The 22,500-nt window shown below is 44.9% G+C and overlaps 1 pseudogene; it reads right to left on the bottom strand.

Moving 5' to 3' along the window:
• The window catches only part of LOC109885379 (vacuolar protein sorting-associated protein 8 homolog), a 106,863-nt pseudogene that overhangs the window by 46,141 nt on the left and 38,222 nt on the right, over positions 1–22,500 (bottom strand).

Genomic DNA, 22,500 nt, shown 5'->3' on the forward strand with positions numbered 1-22,500 from the left:
ACACACACGCACGCAGAAAGACACACACGCACACAGAAAGACACACACACAGAAAGACACACACACAGAAAGACACACACACACAGAAAGACACACACACACAGAAAGACACACACACACAGAAAGACACACACACACAGAAAGACACACACACAGAAAGACACACACACACACAGAAAGACACACACACACAGAAAGACACACACACAGAGAAAGACACACATACACACAGAAAGACACACATACACACAGAAAGACACACACACACAGAAAGACACACACACAGAGAAAGACACACACACACAGAGAAAGACACACACACACAGAGAAAGACACACAGAGAAAGACACACACACATACCCCTTGCTGTTCTTGGTTGAGACTCTGGGAGCTCCTGTGACACAGAGCGATGATGTCACCCAATGACCCCTCCACTCTCTGCAGTGGACTCTCTTCCTCCCTCTCAGTCTCCCCCTCCTCTTCACTCCTTTTCTCTGAGGTGACAGCGCTGAGTTTGTCCTTCAGCGTCTGAGAGAGAGAGAGAGGTACAAACATAAGTGCTTAAAGCCCGTCTCTAAGGGTTCCTGCAATATCAATTAATGTCACATTCCTTGATTTCAAAGTACATGACTAATAAATACATTTCCCTTGTTATAACCTCAGAAAGTAAATTAGGTTTAGATTAAAATTATGTTCTGAAGAAATGTTGTACCTTCAGCAGGACCTGGAAGGCTCCATGAGAATCACCTTTCTTTCCAACAGATAGGATGTAGCTTCATGGACCTGGTACTGTTCTGTTATCTAGTGGGGAGGGGGAGGGAGGGAGACAGGGAGGGAGAGAGACAGGGAGGGAGAGAGACAGGGAGGGAGAGAGACAGGGAGGGAGAGAGACAGGGAGGGAGAGAGACAGGGAGGGAGAGAGACAGGGAGGGAGAGAGACAGGGAGGGAGAGAGACAGGGAGGGAGAGAGAGAGGGAGTAGAAGAGAGAGAGGGAGAGAGACGGAGGGGGAGAGAGACAGGGAGGGAGAGAGAGAGAGAGAGAGAGGGAGAGAGGGAAGGAGAGAGAGGGAGAGAGGGAGAGAGGGAAGGAGAGAGAGGGAGAGAGAGAGGAAGGGAGAGAGGGAAGGAGAGAGGGAAGGAGAGAGGGAAGGAGAGAGAGGGAGAGAGAGGAAGGGAGAGGGAGAGAGGGAAGGAGAGAGAGAGAGAGAGAGAGAGAGAGAGAGAGAGAGAGAGAGGGAAAGGAGAGATGGAGGGAGAGAGAGAGAGGGAAAGGAGAGACGGAGGGAGAGAGAGGGAAAGGAGAGATGGAGGGAGAGAGAGAGGGAAAGGAGAGATGGAGGGAGAGAGAGAGGGAAAGGAGAGATGGAGGGAGAGAGAGATGGAGAGAGAGGGAAAGGAGAGATGGAGGGAGAGAGAGAGAGGGAAAGGAGAGACGGAGGGAGAGAGAGGGAAAGGAGAGATGGAGGGAGAGAGAGAGGGAAAGGAGAGATGGGGGGAGAGAGGGAGGGAAAGGAGAGATGGAGGGAGAAAGAGAGGTAAAGGAGAGATGGAGGGAGAAAGAGAGGTAAAGGAGAGATGGAGGGAGAGAGAGGGAAAGGAGAGATGGAGGGAGATCGAGCGAGAGGAAAAGGAGAGATGGAGAGAGGAAGAGAGGAAAAGGAGAGAGAGGGAGAGAGGGAGGGAGAGAGGGAGGGAGAGGGAAAGGAGAGATGGAGGGAAAGGAGAGAGAGGAAGAAAGAGAGGGAGAGGAGAGAAAGGGAGAGCAACACAAGGCATTGAGAGACACTCCCTGTATGTTTGGGTCAGGGGGAGTGTATTCTCTGAGTTTACTCACTAGTGTCTGTCTGGGGTTAAATATTCACTCTTTGAAATGGCATTGATTTGACCCCAGGACAATCAGGGTTAAAAGTGAGACAACAGAGTCTAAAGTAGATACACACACAGGTAAGTACATACACACAGACACACTGCTATACTATAGTGTAGGGATGTTACCTGGACGGACTCCTCTAGTCTGTAGTCCTGAGAGGTACATACACACAGACACACTGCTATACTATAGTGTAGGGACGTTACCTGGACGGCCTCCTCTAGTCTGTAGTCCTGAGAGGTACAGACACACTGCTATACTATAGTGTAGGGATGTTACCTGGACGGCCTTCTCAAGTCTGTAGTCCTGAGAGGTACATACACACTGCTATACTATAGTGTAGGGATGTTACCTGGACGGCCTCCTCTAGTCTGTAGTCCTGAGAGGCACAGACACACTGCTATACTATAGTGTAGGGATGTTACCTGGACGGCCTCCTCTAGTCTGTAGTCCTGAGAGGTACATACACACAGACACACTGCTATACTATAGTGTAGGGACGTTACCTGGACGGCCTCCTCTAGTCTGTAGTCCTGAGAGGTACAGACACACTGCTATACTATAGTGTAGGGATGTTACCTGGACGGCCTTCTCAAGTCTGTAGTCCTGAGAGGTACATACACACTGCTATACTATAGTGTAGGGATGTTACCTGGACGGCCTCCTCTAGTCTGTAGTCCTGAGAGGCACAGACACACTGCTATACTATAGTGTAGGGATGTTACCTGGACGGCCTCCTCTAGTCTGTAGTCCTGAGAGGTACATACACACAGACACACTGCTATACTATAGTGTAGGGACGTTACCTGGACGGCCTCCTCTAGTCTGTAGTCCTGAGAGGTACAGACACACTGCTATGCTATAGTGTAGGGATGTTACCTGGACGGCCTTCTCTAGTCTGTAGTCCTGAGAGGTACATACACACTGCTATACTATAGTGTAGAGATGTTACCTGGACGGCCTCCTCTAGACTGTAGTCCTGAGAGGTACAGACACACTGCTATACTATAGTGTAGGGATGTTACCTGGACGGCCTCCTCTAGTCTGTAGTCCTGAGAGGCCTTGAGGAAGTCAGTGAGCTGCCGGGGAGTGAATCGGCACAGCAGGCCGATGTGGAGCTCATGCAGGTCGGGGCTCAGTCTTAGGAGAGGCTGGGGATGAGGGCCTTCCCTGGAGGTAGCACTGGGAAACAGACGGTTGTGTGTCTCTAATAATATAATAATGTTGTGTTTATTAAACAGACCAGAGAGCACAACAACTAGGATATTGATGTCTTCCGCCCACCCGAATCCATCCACCCACCATCCATCCACCCACCCACACCACAGAGAAAACTCTGTTCCATTCTTCCGTGCTCCAACACAGTAACCAAGGATCTTACCTCTGGTCCAAAAGACACCTCAGGAACTGGAACACTAGGTGATCATCCTAGAGAGAGAGAGAGCGAGAGAGCAAGAGAGAGAGAGAGAGAGATAGCAGGAGAGAGAGAGCGAGATAGCAGGAGAGAGAGAGCGAGATAGCAGGTTAGAGAGAGGTAGAGATAGCAGATGAGAGAGAGATAGCAGGAGAAAGAGAGAGATAGCAGGAGAGAGAATGAGAGAGAGAGAGAGAGAGAGAGAGAGAGAGAGAGAGAGAGAGAGAGAGAGAGAGAGAGAGAGGTAGAGATAGCAGGAGAGAGAGAGCGAGATAGCAGGTTAGAGAGAGGTAGAGATAGCAGATGAGAGAGAGATAGCAGGAGAAAGAGAGAGAGAGAGATAGCAGGAGAGAGAATGAGAGAGAGAGAGAGAGAGAGAGAGAGAGAGAGAGGTAGAGATAGCAGGAGAGAGAAAGAGCGAGGGATAGAGAGAGAGATGTAGATAGCGTGTTAATTTCTGATTGTTTATTTCACTTTTGTTAATTATCTATTTTACTTGCTTTCAGCAATGTTAACATGTCAATAAAGCTTTGAATTGAAATTGACAGAGTAGAGATACACAACTAAGACAAAACAACCAAAGAACACGGGTCACAACTCCTGCAGCTTTGTCGCACGCTGGTTCTGTTCAGAGTCAAGGGGAGGCTTCAAGGAGACTCTTATGGCAGGAACATCTACAGCTCATCTCTTGGCAGTAGTACAGTAGACTACTTTATCTCTGACCTCAACCCAGAGTCTCTCAGAGCGTTCACAGTCAGCCCACTGACCTCAACCCAGAGTCTCTCAGAGCGTTCACAGTCAGCCCACTGACCTCAACCCAGAGTCTCTCAGAGAGTTCACAGTCAGCCCACTGACCTCAACCCAAAGTCTCTCAGAGAGTTCACAGTCAGCCCACTGACCTCAACCCAGAGTCTCTCAGAGCGTTCACAGTCAGCCCACTGACCTCAACCCAGAGTCTCTCAGAGCGTTCACAGTCAGCCCACTGACCTCAACCCAGAGTCTCTCAGAGCGTTCACAGTCAGCCCACTGACCTCAACCCAGAGTCTCTCAGAGCGTTCACAGTCAGCCCACTGACCTCAATCCCTATCTAATCTTAACAGTATATTTGACCTCTCAGCTTCCCTATCTAATCTAAACAGTATATTTGATCTCTCAGCTTCCCTATCTAATCTAAACAGTATATTTGACCTCTCAGCTTCCCTATCTAATCTAAACAGTATATTTGATCTCTCAGCTTCCCTATCTAATCTAAACAGTATATTTGATCTCTCAGCTTCCCTATCTAATCTAAACAGTATATTTGATCTCTCAGCTTCCCTATTTAATCTAAACAGTAAATTTGACCTCTCAGCTTCCCTATCTAATCTAAACAGTATATTTGATCTCTCAGCTTCCCTGTCTAATCTAAACAGTATATTTGATCTCTCAGCTTCCCTGTCTAATCTAAACAGTATATTTGACCTCTCAGCTTCGCTATATAATCTTAACAGTATATTTGATCTCTCAGCTTCCCTATTTAATCTAAACAGTATATTTGACCTCTCAGCTTCCCTATCTAATCTAAACAGTATATTTGACCTCTCAGCTTCCCTATCTAATCTAAACAGTATATTTGACCTCTCAGCTTCCCTATCTAATCTAAACAGTATATTTGACCTCTCAGCTTCCCTATCTAATCTAAACAGTATATTTGACCTCTCAGCTTCCCTATCTAATCTAAACAGTATATTTGACCTCTCAGCTTCCCTATCTAATCTAAACAGTATATTTGACCTCTCAGCTTCCCTATTTAATCTAAACAGTATATTTGACCTCTCAGCTTCCCTATCTAATCTTAACTGTATATTTGACCTCTCAGCTTCCCTATCTAATCTTAACTGTATATTTGACCTCTCAGCTTCCCTATCACATCTAACAATGTCAAGCAGACAACCGAAGAAAATGAACAACAATGAGAAATGGTTTGATGAAGAATGCAAAAAACCTAAGGAAGAAATAGAGAAACCTGTCCAACCAAAAACATAGAGACCCGGAAAACCTGAGTCTACGCCTTCACTATGGTGAATCACTAAAACAATACAGAAATACACACCGGAAAAAGAAGGAACAGCATGTCAGAAATCAGCTCAATGCAATTGAAGAATCCATAGACTCTAACCACTTCTGGGAAAATTGGAAAACTCGAAACAAACAACACAAAGAGTTATCTATCCAAAACGGAGATGTCTGGATAAACCACTTCTCCAATCTTTTTGGCTCTATGACAAAGATCAAACAGCAATAACATATACATGATCAAATACAAATCTTAGAATCAACTATTAAAGACCCACTGGATTCTCCAATTACCCTGAATGAACTACAGGACAAAATACAAACCCTCCAACCCAAAAAGGCCTGTGGTGTTGATGGTATCCTCAATGAAATGATCAAATATACAGACCCACAATTCCAATTGGCTATACTTATACTCTTTAACATCATCCTTAGCTCTGGCATCTTCTCCAATATCTGGAACCAAGGACTGATCACCCCGATCCACAGAAGTGGAGACAAATTTGACCCCAATAACTACCGTGGGATATGTGTCAACAGTAACCTTGGGGAAATCCTCCGCATTATCATTAACAGCAGACTCGTACATTTCCTCAGTGAAAACAATGTACTGAGTAAATGTCAAATTGGCTTCTTACCTAATTACCGTATGACAGACCACATATTCACCCTGCACACCCTAATTGACAAACAAACAAACCAAAACAAAGGCAAAGTCTTCTCATGCTTTGTTGATTTCAAGAAAGCTTTTGGCTCAATTTGGCATGATGGTCTGCTATACAAACTGATGGAAAATGGTGTTGAGGGAAAAACATACGACATTACAAACAACAAGTGTGTGGTTAAAATTGGTTAAAAAAACACACACATTTCTTTCCACAAGGCTGTGGGGTGAGACAGGGATGCAGCCTAAGCTCCACTATCTTCAACATATACATCAAAGAATTGGCGAGGGAACTAGAACAGTCTGCAGCATCCTGGCTCACCCTACTAGAATCTGAAGTCAAATGTCTACTGTTTGTTGATGATCTGGTGCTTCTGTCACCAATCAAGGAGGGCCTACAGCAGCACCTTATTCTCCACAGATTCTGTCAGACCTGGGCCCTGACAGTAAATCTCAGTAAGACAAAAACAATGTGTTTTTTGGAACAAACAGTGTTCCAAAAAAGGTCCAGTCACCAGGACCACAAATAAAAATTCCATCTAGACACCTCTTCCCTAGAGCACACAGGAAACTATACATACCTCGACCTAAACATCAGGACCTCAGGTCACTTCCACAAAGCTGTGAACGATCTGAGAGACAAGGCCAGAAGGGTCTTCTACGTCATCAAAAGGAACAGAACATGTGACATATCAGGATCTGGCTAAACTTCAGTTATAGAACCCATCGCTCTTCATGGTTGAGAGGTCTCTGCTACCTGTGACTGGAACGAATTGCAAAAATCGCTGAAGTTGGAGACTTATCTCCCTCACCAACTTCAAACATCTGCTATCTGAGCAGCTAACCGATCGCTGCAGCTGTACATAGTCCATCAGTAAATAGCCCACCCAATTGACCTACCTCATCCCCATACTGTTTTTATTTATTTACTTTTCTGCTCTTTTGCACACCAGTATCTCTACCTGCACATGACCATCTGATCATTTATCACTCCAGTGTTAATCTGCAAAATTGTAATTATTTGTCTACCTCCTCATGCCTTTTGCACACAATGTATATAGACTATTTTTTTATTGACTTGTTAATTGTTTACTCCATGTGTAACTCTGTGTTATTGACTTGTTTATTGTTTACTCCATGTGTAACTCTGTGTTATTGACTTGTTAATTGTTTACTCCATGTGTAACTCTGTGTTATTGACTTGTTAATTGTTTACTCCATGTGTAACTCTGTGTTGTTGACTTGTTTATTGTTTACTCCATGTGTAACTCTGTTGTTGTCTGTTCACACTGCTGTGCTTTATCTTGGCCAGGTCGCAGTTGTAAATGAGAACTTGTTCTCAACTAGCCTACCTGGTTAAATAAAGGTGTTCTCAACTAGCCTACCTGGTTAAATAAAGGTGTTCTCAACTAGCCTACCTGGTTAAATAAAGGTGTTCTCAACTGGCTCAATCAAGAATCAACCAAGACTTCACAAAAAACAAATTGAGTCTGTATGCAGAAATCTGCAAAAATATCCTCTGTGTACAACGTAAAACACCAAATAATGCAGAGCAGAATAAGGCTGATACCAATTAATTATCAAAATCCAGAAAAGAGCCATTCAATTCTACCTAAAAGCCTAAAAGGAAGCGATTCCCAAACACATTGACAAATTAACAAAAAACAGAGCAGAATACCTGACCACTGTGACTGACCCAAAATGAAGGAAATCTTGAACTATGTACAGACTCAGTGAGCATAGCCCTGCTATTGAGAGAGGCCGCCGTAGGCAGACATGGCTCTCAAGAGAAGACTATGGCTATGTGCACACTGCCCACAAAATGAGGTGGAAACTGAGCTGCACTTCCTAACCTCCTGCCAAATGTATGACCATATTAGAGACACATATTTCCCTCAGATTACACAGACCCACAAAGAATTTCAAAACAAATCCAATTTTGATAAGCTCCGATATCTATTGGGTGAAATACCACAGTGTGCCGTCACAGCAGCAAGATGTGTGACCTGTTGCCACCAGAAAAGGTCAACCAGTGAAGAACAAACACCATTGTAAATACAACCCATATTGATGTTTATTTATTTCTCCCTTTGTACTTTTAACTATTTGCACATGTTACAACACTGTATATACACACATAATGACATTTGAAAAGTCTCTATTCCTTTTGTGAGTGTAATGTTTACTGTTAATTCAAATAAAATCACTTTTGTTTATTATCTATTTCACTTGCTTTAGCAATGTAAACATATACTACCATTGAAACGTTTGGGGTCACTGAGAAATGTCCTTGTTTGAAAGAAAAGCACATTCTTTTAACATCAAATTGATCAGAAATACAGTGTGGACATTGTTAATGTTGTAAATGACTATTGTAGCAGGAAACGGCTGATATTTAATGGAATATCTACATAGGAGTACAGAGGCCCAGTATCAGCAACCATCACTCCTGTGTTCCAATGCCACGTTGTGTTAGCTAATCCACGTTTATCATTTTAAAAGAGAGAGCAAAAGGTCTCTAACCAGAATAGAAAGAGGAGTGGGAGGCCCCGGTGCACAACTGAAGAAGGCGCTGTTCTGTGAAGCACAGCGTTGTGCACTACTCTCAGAACAAGAATAGACTGACGAGCTTCAGAAGAAAGTTCTTTGTTTCTGACCATTTGAGCCTGTAATCGAACCTAAAGGCTAAAAGCCAGTTTTATTCCTTCTTTAAATCAGCACAACAGTTTTCAGCTGTGCTAACATAATTGCAAAAGTGTTTTCTAATAATCAATTGGTGTTTTTATCTAACATTATTATCTAACACAACGTGGCATTGGAACACAGGAGTGATGGTTGCTGATAATGGGCCTCTGTACTCCTATGTAGATATTCCATTAAATATCTGCCGTTTCCCAGCTATAATAGTCATTTACAACATTAACAATGTCTACACTGTATTTCTGATCAATTTGATGTTATTTAATGAACAAAACATTTGCTTTTCTTTAAAAAACAAGGACATTTCTAAGTGATCCCAAACTGTTGAACGGTAGTATATGTTGCCAATAAAGCCATTTGAATTTAAATTGAATTGAGAGAGACAGAGTGAGAGACAGAGTGAGAGACAGAGTGAGAGACAGAGTGAGAGACAGAGTGAGAGACAGAGTGAGAGACAGAGTGAGAGACAGAGTGAGAGACAGAGTGAGAGACAGAGTGAGAGACAGAGTGAGAGACAGAGTGAGAGACAGAGTGAGAGACAGAGTGAGAGACAGAGTGAGAGACAGAGTTCATGCCTGTAAGTCACTTTGGATAAAATGCTAAATGCCATAGATTATTGTGATTCTTATGAAGTGAAATGTTTGCAGCCCTACATGGTCCATAACAACACCGTCTACAGCAACCCATTAGATACACCTACACCTGTGTGTGCAGTTTGGAGCCCTACATGGTCCATAACAACACCTTCTACAGCAACCCATTAGATACACCTACACCTGTGTGTGCAGTTTGGAGCCCTACATGGTCCATAACAACACCTACATGGTCCATAACACCACCTACATGGTCCATACACACCACCTACATGGTCCATAACCACACCTACATGGTCCATAACCACACCTACATGGTCCATAACCACACCTACATGGTCCATAACACCACCTACATGGTCCATAACCTCACCTACATGGTCCATAACAACACCTACATGGTCCATAACAACACCTACATGGTCCATAACAACACCTACATGGTCCATAACCACACCTACATGGTCCATAACCACACCTACATGGTCCATAACCACACCTACATGGTCCATAACCACACCTACATGGTCCATAACCACACCTACATGGTCCATAACCACACCGACATGGTCCATAATCACACCGACATGGTCCATAATCACACCGACATGGTCCATAACCACACCGACATGGTCCATAACCACACCGACATGGTCCATAACCACACCTACATGGTCCATAACCACACCTACATGGTCCATAACCACAACCTACATGGTCATAACCACACCTACATGGTCCATAACCACACCTACATGGTCCATACCACACCTACATGGTCCATAACCACACCTACATGGCCATAACAACACCTGCATGGTCATAACAACACCTACATGGTCCATAACCACACCTACATGGTCCATGGCAACACCTACATGGTCCATAACCACACCTACATGGTCCATAACCACACCTACATGGTCCATAACACACCTACATGGTCCATAACCACACCTACATGGTCCATAACCACACCTACATGGTCCATAACCACACCTACATGGTCCATAACCACACCTACATGGTCCATAACCACACCTACATGGTCATAACCACACCTACATGGTCCATAACAACACCTACATGGTCCATAACAACACCTACATGGTCCATAACAACACCTACATGGTCCATAACAACACCTACATGGTCCATACAACACCTTCACCTCACAAAGGTGTTTCTTTTCTTCCATTGTCAGATTTTCCTGGAAATGCCCTTCACTCTATACACAACAGAATCAGAGACATGAAATGAACACACACACACAACACACACACACACACACACACACACACACACACACACACACACACACACGGAAAGTAAACGACTCATTGCTAATCCAGATTTTCAATTAGCACTTATCTCCCGTCCTACGGCGATAACAGCCAGGCAATTACATGCTGCAGATAAGACTGATTCAGACAGTGGCGGGACTCTGTGTGTGTTTGTCGGAAGAGAGAGAGAGAGAGAGAGAGGAAGGAAGAGAGAGAGAGGAAGGAAGAGAGAGAGAGAGGAAGGAAGAGAGAGAGAGAGAGAGAGAGAGAGAGAGAGAGAGAGAGAGAGAGAGAGAGAGAGAGAGAGAGAGAGAGAGAGAGAGAGAGAGAGCGAGAGAGAGAGGAAGAAGGAGGAAGAGAGAGAGAGACAAAGAGAGAGACAAAGAGAGAGACAGAGACAAAGAGAGAGACGAAGAGAGAGAGAGAGACAAAGAGAGAGACAGAGACAAAGAGAGAGACAGAGACAAAGAGAGAGACAAAAGAGAGAGAGAGAGAGAGAGAGACAGAGATATATATAGAGAGAGAGAGAGAGACAGAGGTAGAGAGAGACAGAGAGAGAGAGAGACCGAGAGAGAGAGACAAAGAGAGAGAGAGAGAGAGAGAGAGAGACAAAAGGCAGAGGGAGAAAGAGAAGAAGAGAAAGATATGTTAACACATGTTTCCCATGCCAATAAAGCCCGCTGAATTGAATTGAGAGATAGAGAGAGAGAGGAAGGAAGAGAGAGAGAGGAAGGAAGAGAGAGAGAGGAAGGAAGAGAGAGAGAGAGGAAGGAAGGAGAGAGAAGGAAGAGAGAGAGAGAGAGGAGAGAGAGAGAGGAAGAGAGAGAGAGAGAGAAGAGAGAGAGAGAGAGAGAGACAAAGAGAAGAGAGAGAGAGAGACAAAGAGAGAGAGAGAGACAGAGACAAAGAGAGAGACAAAGACAAAGAGAGAGAGAGAGACAGAGATATATATAGAGAGAGACAGGGATATATATATATAGAGAGAGAGAGAGCGAGAGACAGAGGGTAGAGAGAGACAGACCGAGAGAGAGAGACAAAGAGGAGAGAGAGAGACAAAGACAGAGGGAGAGAGAGAGGAATAGAGAGATATGTTAACACATGTTTCCATGCCAATAAAGGCCGATTGAATTGAATTGGGAGAGAGAGCGAGAGAAGGAGAGAGAGACGGAGAGAGGAAGGAAGAGAGAGAGAGGAAGGAAGAGGAGAGAGAGAGAGAGAAAGGAGAAAAGACCAGAGGAGAGCAGAGAAGACAGAGAGAGAGAGAGAGGGAGAGAGACAGAGAGACAGAGAGACAGAGAGACAGAGAGAGAGAGAGAGGAGAGAGAGAGAGAGAGAGAGAGAGAGAGAGAACAGATAGAGGAAGCGAGAAGCAAAGAGAGAGAGAGAGACAGAGACAAAGAGAGAGACCCAACCAAATCATGAGAAAACAAAAAAGACTGACCCAAACTTAAAAGCTTTGACTATGTACAAGCTCAGTGAGCATAGCCTTGCTATTGAGAAAGGCCGCCGTAGGCAGACCTGACTCTCAAGAAAAGACAGGCTACAGTGGTTGCGCCACTAAAAGTTGTGCGATTATGCACAGGGACTTAGAGGTAATGTTTAGTACAGTACCCTGCGTCACCACTTCATTTCTCCAGATAAGGGGCGTTAGAGCACCGATTATGCTTTTGGGTCCTACTGTGTCTCTAACTGACAATGAATGGGCGGCATAAACCTATATAGAAACTGAATAATTGTGTACGACCTCAGTATGACTCACTAAGGTTTCTATTATTTTATTGTGTTAGGGTCATTTAGCTCAGACAGTAGTAGTGTAGGAGCCACTACAGACCGGTCACATTGTACAGCGGCCTGAGTGGCACAGCGGTCTGAGACACTGCATAGCAGTGTAAACTGTATTGCTACAGATGCTGGTTTAATACCCGTCCTGGCCTAGACTTTTTCCCTCGCTCATTTTACGTTATTTGAAAATGAAATAATCTCCAAAATATTGTTATTTTTTATACAAAGCGATGATTATTATTATTATTAATTTAGAATGATATAAAAGCCCGTTGGATATTCTCTCAGATATATTATGAACCCTGTTATTAGCAGGACAATATATATTGGTCATATTGGTCATGGCTCCCGAGTGGCTCACAATGAGATTACCTTGCAGTTCTCCAGCTGTATCTACTGAAAGCTCACGAGGTTCAAGGCAAAGAGGGCAGGGGGCACGGGATGGGCTGCAGAGCCGCGCACAGAAGACTGACCTAGCCCATGGGGAAGGGAGGAGGAGGAAGGGGGGAGGAGGGTGGACCCCCCCCCCCCCCCCCCGCTACACTGGCAACACGAAGGGCATTGCCCTAATAATGGTGCTGACGAGGGAAAGGTTCCCGCTGTTCTGTTCTTAGCGCCAGTCTGCACCTTCAAACTAAAATATTTTTTATATTTTTTTTAACCTTTATTTAACCAGGCAAGTCAGTTAAGAACACATTCTTATTTTCAATGACGGCTTGGGAACAGTGGGTTAACTGCCTGTTCAGGGGCAGAACGACAGATTTGTACCTTGTCAGCTCAGGGGTTTGAACTTGCAACCTTGCGGTTACTAGTCCAACACTCTAACCACTAGGCTCCCCTGCCGCCTCTACACTCTAACCACTAGGCTCCCCTGCCGCCTCTACACTCTAACCACTAGGCTACCCTGCCGCCCCTACCGCCTAATAATGGCATCTTTATGCTTTCATTAATAGAATGATAAAAATACTGTTTCAAAATGCCAATGTTTATTTAGTTATGGATCAATAACGAATCACTACGGGAATAAATATCACTGAATTACAGAAATATCCTCCAATCCTCTAAATGCAATTATTGGCGGAAAGTCACGTCGTATTTTAGGCGACATGAGTCTCACTAGTGTTGAGTAATGTGCCGTGTGGGTCTTATTTATTTAAAGAGCATATTGAGGTTAGAAACAATAGGATTTGAAGCAACTACAACCATTTCAGCTGTTTAGAGCTGCTCTGAGACAAGCATGGGGACTGGTCCTGATAAATCTATCAGATCTACATTTTGACTGAATCTCCATTTGAGTATTGGTTAGACTACAATTATACAGTTAGAGTGTAGAAATGTTATGCTCTTAGTGTAACCTTTATTAGGCAAGTCATAGTCTTACTTACAAGGACATCCTACTCCTTCCTTCCCGTCGGGGAATTGAACCCCGGTCCGCACGACACAGGGATTCTCTAGTTCAATAGCCCAGTACTGTACTCACCACCATCACGTTGTACAGCGTCATATTCTCCGTTCCATCCTAACATAAACCCTGAGGGTTTTTAGTTTTTCTTGGAATAGAAACACCATAATATTAATCAAATTAATGAAGCAACATTTCTTAAAATCAGTCCCATATACTAGGTTTTCATTTCTCGAGTACAGCCACTATTGGAAGGCTATCAAATGCTTCTCAAACACGCCCTCCGGTGGTCAAACTATCACTAACTAGCATTAATAGTAACAGTGGCACCATGCAACCCTGCAACCCACGAACCACTGCAGGTTCAACACTGCCCACAACATGAGGTGGAAACTGAGCTGCACATCCTAACCTCCTGCCAAATCTATGACCATATTAGAGACACATATTTCCCTCAGATTACACAGATCCACAAAGAATTAGAAAACAAATCCAACTCCCATATCTACTGGGTGAAATACCACAGTGTGACATCACAGCAGCAAGATTTGTGACCTGTTGCCACAAGAAAAGGGCAACCAGTGAAGAACAAACTAGAGGGCCGTGTCAGCTGACCTGTAGTCTGGTGATGATGGGTCGTACTTCCTCAGGGAAATGCAATGGCCACCAGGTCAGCTGACTTGGCAGGGTCAAGGGTCACCAGCTCCGCAATGTGCAGCAGGGCCTTCTCCCAGACACAGTGTTTCTCCTCTGAGCTGTAGCCAGGCATGGACAGCAGGTTGTGGATGTAGTTGAAGATCTCTTCCTGTTGACATGTCATAAGACCAGTGTGAACTTCATCCATACAAGGGTCAGAACCTACTGTCTACTGGGTGGTACGCTGCACACTACCTTTCTCAGAGGGTCTCTGAGGTAGCAGTCCAGAATCTTATCATACAGATGCTTCTGCTCATACAGAAACTCACAGATCTGGTAGCTGAGAGGAGGACAGAGGGGGAGGGAGAGAGAGAGGGAGAGAGGAGGAGGAGAGAGAGGAGGAGGGAGAGAGGAGGAGGGAGAGAGAGAGGGGAAGGGAGAGAGGGAAAGGGAAAGGGAGAGAGGAGGAGGGAGAGAGAGAGGGTGGAGAGAGAGGAGGGAGAGAGAGAGGAGGGAGAGAGAGAGGAGGGAGAGGGGGAGGGAGGGAGAGAGAGAGAGGGGGATGGAGGGAGAGAGGGGAGGGGGAGAGAGAGGAGGGGAGGAGGAGTTAATTAGTGGTTGAATATAGTATATATAATATACAAGTATATTCATAGAGACAGAGAGAGAGAGAGAGACCAGAGAGAGAGAGAGGACAGAGAGAGAGAGAGAGACAGAGAGAGAGAGAGAGGAGAGACAGAGAGAGAGAGAAGACAGAGAGAGAGAGAGAGAGAGAGAGAGAGAGAGAGAGAGAGAGAGAGAGAGAGAGAGAGAGAGAGAGAGAGAGAGAGAGAGAGAGAGAGAGAGGAGAGAGAGAAGAGAGAGAGAGGAGAGAGAGAGAGAGAGGAGAGAGAGAGAGAGAGAGAGAGCGAGCGAGAGAGAGAGAGACAGAGAGAGAGAGAAGAGAGACAGAGAGAGAGAGAGAGAGAGAGAGAGAGAGAGAGAGAGAGAGAGAGAGAGAAGAGAGAGAGAGAGAGAGAGAGAGAGAGAGAGAGAGAGAGAGAGAGAGAGAGAGAGAGAGAGAGAGAGAGAGAGAGAGAGACAGAGACAGAGCGAGAGACAGAGCGAGAGACAGAGCGAGAGACAGAGCGAGAGACAGAGCGAGAGACAGAGCGAGAGACAGAGCGAGAGACAGAGCGAGAGAGAGAGAGACAGAGCGAGAGCGAGAGCGAGAGAGAGAGAGAGAGAGAATAATAGAGGATAACTCACAACTCTGCCTTCTCAGCCAGTCCCAGTAGTCGTCCCTCATCAAACTGGACCACACCTCCCACCTGCAGCAGCTCCAACAGCACCTGGGAACCAATCACAGCCTCTACTGGATCACATTACCTGACCAATCCACAGGCTACGCTTAGAAAAAGAGCGCTAAGGCAAATCTGAAATGGCACCCTATTCCGTAAATAGTGCACGACTTTAGTCCTGAACCTTATAGTGACAGAGTGGTCTACCTGTTGTCTCTCTGTGTGTCTGGAGTCGTCGTCTGGACTACACAGGAACTCCAGAACCTGTGGAACAACAACACAAACATAGCTCTAGGTTCTCCTTCTGCCCAGTTTCAATAGAACACAACACGGCTCCAGGTTCTCCTACTGCCCAGTTTCAATAGAACACAACACGGCTTCAGGTTCTGCTACTGCCCAGTTTCAATAGAACATGGCTACAGGTTCTCCTACTGCCCAGTTTCAATAGAACAACACCACTCCAGGTTCTCCTACTGCCCAGTTTCAATAGAACACGGCTCCAGGTTCTCCTACTGCCCAGTTTCAATAGAACACGGCTCCAGGTTCTCCTACTGCCCAGTTTCAATAGAACAACACCACTCCAGGTTCTCCTACTGCCCAGTTTCAATAGAACACGGCTCCAGGTTCTCCTACTGCCCAGTTTCAATAGAACACGGCTCCAGGTTCTCCTACTGTCCAGTTTCAATAGAACACGGCTCCAGGTTCTCCTACTGCCCAGTTTCAATAGAACACAACACGGCTCCAGGTTCTCCTACTGCCCAGTTTCAATAGAACACAGCTCCAGGTTCTCCTACTGCCCAGTTTCAATAGAACACAGCTCCAGGTTCTCCTACTGCCCAGTTTCAATAGAACACGGCTCCAGGTTCTCCTACTGCCCAGTTTCAATAGAACAACACTACTCCAGGTTCTCCTACTGCCCAGTTTCAATAGAACACAACACGGCTCCAGGTTCTCCTACTGCCCAGTTTCAATAGAACAACACGGCTCCAGGTTCTCCTACTGCCCAGTTTCAATAGAACACCACTACTCCAGGTTCTCCTACTGCCCAGTTTCAATAGAACACGGCTCCAGGTTCTCCTACTGCCCAGTTTCAATAGAACACGGCTCCAGGTTCTCCTACTGCCCAGTTTCAATAGAACACGGCTCCAGGTTCTCCTACTGTCCAGTTTCAATAGAACACGGCTCCAGGTTCTCCTACTGCCCAGTTTCAATAGAACACAACACGGCTCCAGGTTCTCCTACTGCCCAGTTTCAATAGAACACAGCTCCAGGTTCTCCTACTGCCCAGTTTCAATAGAACACAGCTCCAGGTTCTCCTACTGCCCAGTTTCAATAGAACACGGCTCCAGGTTCTCCTACTGCCCAGTTTCAATAGAACAACACTACTCCAGGTTCTCCTACTGCCCAGTTTCAATAGAACACAACACGGCTCCAGGTTCTCCTACTGCCCAGTTTCAATAGAACAACACGGCTCCAGGTTCTCCTACTGCCCAGTTTCAATAGAACACCACTACTCCAGGTTCTCCTACTGCCCAGTTTCAATAGAACACGGCTCCAGGTTCTCCTACTGCCCAGTTTCAATAGAACACGGCTCCAGGTTCTCCTACTGCCCAGTTTCAATAGAACACGGCTCCAGGTTCTCCTACTGCCCAGTTTCAATAGAACACGGCTCCAGGTTCTCCTACTGCCCAGTTTCAATAGAACAACACCACTCCAGGTTCTCCTACTGCCCAGTTTCAATAGAACACGGCTCCAGGTTCTCCTACTGCCCAGTTCAATGAACACGGCTCCAGGTTCTCCTACTGTCCAGTTTCAATAGAACACGGCTCCAGGTTCTCCTACTGCCCAGTTTCAATAGAACACAACACGGCTCCAGGTTCTCCTACTGCCCAGTTTCAATAGAACACAGCTCCAGGTTCTCCTACTGCCCAGTTTCAATAGAACACAGCTCCAGGTTCTCCTACTGCCCAGTTTCAATAGAACACGGCTCCAGGTTCTCCTACTGCCCAGTTTCAATAGAACAACACTACTCCAGGTTCTCCTACTGCCCAGTTTCAATAGAACACAACACGGCTCCAGGTTCTCCTACTGCCCAGTTTCAATAGAACAACACGGCTCCAGGTTCTCCTACTGCCCAGTTTCAATAGAACACCACTACTCCAGGTTCTCCTACTGCCCAGTTTCAATAGAACACGGCTCCAGGTTCTCCTACTGCCCAGTTTCAATAGAACACGGCTCCAGGTTCTCCTACTGCCCAGTTTCAATAGAACACGGCTCCAGGTTCTCCTACTGTCCAGTTTCAATAGAACACGGCTCCAGGTTCTCCTACTGCCCAGTTTCAATAGAACACAACACGGCTCCAGGTTCTCCTACTGCCCAGTTTCAATAGAACACAGCTCCAGGTTCTCCTACTGCCCAGTTTCAATAGAACACAGCTCCAGGTTCTCCTACTGCCCAGTTTCAATAGAACACGGCTCCAGGTTCTCCTACTGCCCAGTTTCAATAGAACAACACTACTCCAGGTTCTCCTACTGCCCAGTTTCAATAGAACACAACACGGCTCCAGGTTCTCCTACTGCCCAGTTTCAATAGAACAACACGGCTCCAGGTTCTCCTACTGCCCAGTTTCAATAGAACACCACTACTCCAGGTTCTCCTACTGCCCAGTTTCAATAGAACACGGCTCCAGGTTCTCCTACTGCCCAGTTTCAATAGAACACGGCTCCAGGTTCTCCTACTGCCCAGTTTCAATAGAACACGGCTCCAGGTTCTCCTACTGCCCAGTTTCAATAGAACACGGCTCCAGGTTCTCCTACTGCCCAGTTTCAATAGAACACGGCTCCAGTCAGTTAGTCACACTACAGGAAGGCTTTATACTGAGAATATTGAATGACTAAGTACATAAACACATCTATCCTCTTCCTGTGTGAAGCAGCTGTTTGGAGCCAGGTGTTAAGTGCCAACTCCTCACTTGAGGCCCAATGAACATTCACAGAGTAGAATCCTGTAGCTGGGAGGTGACATAACACATCTATCCCTTTAACACAGAGCACATCTATCCCTTTAACACAGAACACATCTATCCCTTTAACATAGAACACATCTATCCCTTTAACATAGAACACATCTATCCCGTTAACACAGAGCACATCTATCCCTTTAACACAGAGCACATCTATCCCTTTAACACAGAACACATCTATCCCTTTAACACAGAACACATCTATCCCTTTAACACAGAGCACATCTATCCCTTTAACACAGAACACATCTATCCCCTTAACACAGAACACATCTATCCCCTTAACACAGAACACATCTATCCCTTTAACACAGAACACATCTATCCCGTTAACACAGAGCACATCTATCCCTTTAACACAGAACATAACACATCTATGCCTTTAAAACAGAACATAACACATCTATCCCTTTAACACAGAACATAACACATCTATCCCCTTAACACAGAACACATCTATCCCTTTAACACAGAACACATCTATCCCTTTAACACAGAACACATCTATCCCTTTAACACAGAACACATATATCCCTTTAACACAGAACACATCTATCCCTTTAACACATCTATCCCTTTAACATAGAACATAACACATCTATCCCTTTAACACAGAACACATCTATCCCTTTAACACAGAACATAACACATCTATCCATTTAACACAGAACACATCTATCCCTTTAACACAGAACATATCTATCCCTTTAACACAGAACATAACACATCTATCCCTTAACACAGAACATAACACATCTATCCCCTTAACACAGAACACATCTATCCCTTTAACATAGAACACATCTATCCTTTAACACAGAACATAACACATCTATCCCTTTAACACAGAACACATCTATCCATTTAACACTGAACACATCTATCCCTTTAACACAGAACATAACACATCTATCCCTTTAACACAGAACACATCTATCCCTTTAACACAGAACACATCTATCCCTTTAACACAGAACACATCTATCCCTTTAACACAGAACACATCTATCCCTTTAACACAGAACACATCTATCCCTTTAACACAGAACACATCTATCCCTTCAACACAGAACACATCTATCCCTTTAACACAGAACATATCTATCCCTTTACACAGAACATAACACATCTATCCCTTAACACAGAACATAACACATCTATCCCTTAACACAGAACATAACACATCTATCCCTTTAACACAGAACACATCTATCCCTTTAACACAGAACACATCTATCCCTTTAACACAGAACATAACACATCTATCCCTTTAACATAGAACACATCTATCCCTTTAACACAGAACACATCTATCCCTTTAACATAGAACATAACACATCTATCCCTTTAACACAGAACATAACACATCTATCCCTTTAACACAGAGCATAACACATCTATCCCTTTAACACAGAACACATCTATCCCTTTAACATAGAACACATCTATCCCTTTAACACAGAACACATCTATCCCTTTAACACAGAACACATCTATCCCTTTAACACAGAGCATAACACATCTATCCCTTTAACACAGAACATAACACATCTATCCCTTTAACACAGAACATAACACATCTTATGATGAAAAACAACGGCTGTGTCTTCGCTGCCCTGCGTCTCTCAGATTATTACTGAATCATATTTATGCAGGTTGCTAAGATGTTTAGTAACAGGCGTTGTGAGAAACTGCAATGACGATGACCTGGAACACGCCCATATCTCCTCCAGTACAAACTCTATGTGGAATGGCTCCCCAGGGACCTGTCTGAGAGACTTCCTGCTCTAAGTGGTCACCTGATCGAAGAGCTTCCTGTTGACGAAGAGTGTGTTGTCAGGTTTGGCCAGTTGGCGGGCCAGGAATGTAAACAGAGAGCCCACCTGAGAGGGAGTGAAGTCACTGTTCTCCACCATCACCTGGAAACAGACAGACAGGAACAGAACAGTTAGAAAAAGAGGGAGAGAAAGAGAAGAAACGAGAGGAAGTTCAGTCAAAGAGAGAGGGAGAGAAAGAGAAGAAACGAGAGGAAGTTCAGTCAGAGAGAGAGGGAGAGAAAGAGAAGAAACGAGAGGAAGTTCAGTCAGAGAGAGAGGGATAGAAAGAGGAGAAACGAGAGGAAGTTCAGTCAAAGAGAGAGGGAGAGAAAGAGAAGAAACGAGAGGAAGTTCAGTCAAAGAGAGAGGGAGAGAAAGAGAAGAAACGAGAGGAAGTTCAGTCAAAAGAGAGAGAGGAGAGAAAGAGGAGAAACGAGAGGAAGTTCAGTCAAAGAGAGAGGGAGAGAAAGAGGAGAAACGAGAGGAAGTTCAGTCAAAGAGAGAGGGAGAGAAAGAGGAGAAACGAGAGGAAGTTCAGTCAAAGAGAGAGGGAGAGAAAGAGGAGAAACGAGAGGAAGTTCAGTCAAAGAGAGAGGGAGAGAAAGAGAAGAAACGAGAGGAAGTTCAGTCAAAGAGAGAGGGAGAGAAAGAGAAGAAACGAGAGGAAGTTCAGTCAAAGAGAGAGGGAGAGAAAGAGAAGAAGCGAGAGGAAGTTCAGTCAAAGAGAGAGGGAGAGAAAGAGAAGAAGCGAGAGGAAGTTCAGTCAAAGAGGGAGAGAAAGAGAAGAAACGAGAGGAAGTTCAGTCAGAGAGAGGGAGAGAAAGAGGAGAAACGAGAGGAAGTTCAGTCAAAGAGAGAGGGAGAGAAAGAGAAGAAACGAGAGGAAGTTCAGTCAAAGAGAGAGGGAGAGAAAGAGAAGAAACGAGAGGAAGTTCAGTCAAAGAGAGAGGGAGAGAAAGAGAAGAAACGAGAGGAAGTTCAGTCAGAGAGAGAGGGAGAGAAAGAGAAGAAACGAGAGGAAGTTCAGTCAAAGAGAGAGGGAGAGAAAGAGGAGAAACGAGAGGAAGTTCAGTCAAAGAGAGAGGGAGAGAAAGAGAAAGAGAAGAAACGAGAGGAAGTTCAATCAAAGAGAGAGGGAGAGAAAGAGAAGAAACGAGAGGAAGTTCAGTCAAAGAGAGAGGGAGAGAAAGAGAAGAAACGAGAGGAAGTTCAGTCAGAGAGAGAGGGAGAGAAAGAGAAGAAACGAGAGGAAGTTCAGTTAAAGAGAGAGGGAGAGAAAGAGAAGAAACGAGAGGAAGTTCAGTCAAAGAGAGAGGGAGAGAAATAGAAGAAATGAGAGGAAGTTCAGTCAAAGAGAGAGGGAGAGAAAGAGAAGAAACGAGAGGAAGTTCAGTCAAAGAGAGAGGGAGAGAAAGAAGAAACGAGAGGAAGTTCAGTCAAAGAGAGAGGGAGAGAAAGAGAAGAAACGAGAGGAAGTTCAGTCAAAGAGAGAGGGAGAGAAAGAAGAAACGAGAGGAAGTTCAGTCAAAGAGAGAGGGAGAGAAAGAGAAGAAACGAGAGGAAGTTCAGTCAAAGAGAGAGGGAGAGAATAAGAGAAGAAACGAGAGGAAGTTCAGTCAGAGAGAGAGGGAGAGAAAGAGAAGAAACGAGAGGAAGTTCAGTCAAAGAGAGAGGGAGAGAAAGAGGAGAAACGAGAGGAAGTTCAGTCAAAGAGAGAGGGAGAGAAAGAGAAAGAGAAGAAACGAGAGGAAGTTCAATCAAAGAGAGAGGGAGAGAAAGAGAAGAAACGAGAGGAAGTTCAGTCAAAGAGAGAGGGAGAGAAAGAGAAGAAACGAGAGGAAGTTCAGTCAAAGAGAGAGGGAGAGAAATAGAAGAAATGAGAGGAAGTTCAGTCAAAGAGAGAGGGAGAGAAAGAGAAGAAACGAGAGGAAGTTCAGTCAAAGAGAGAGGGAGAGAAAGAAGAAACGAGAGGAAGTTCAGT

This window comes from Oncorhynchus kisutch, unplaced genomic scaffold (genome assembly GCF_002021735.2).
Source record: "Oncorhynchus kisutch isolate 150728-3 unplaced genomic scaffold, Okis_V2 scaffold732, whole genome shotgun sequence".
In the NCBI taxonomy this organism is placed as follows: Eukaryota; Metazoa; Chordata; class Actinopteri; order Salmoniformes; family Salmonidae; genus Oncorhynchus; species Oncorhynchus kisutch.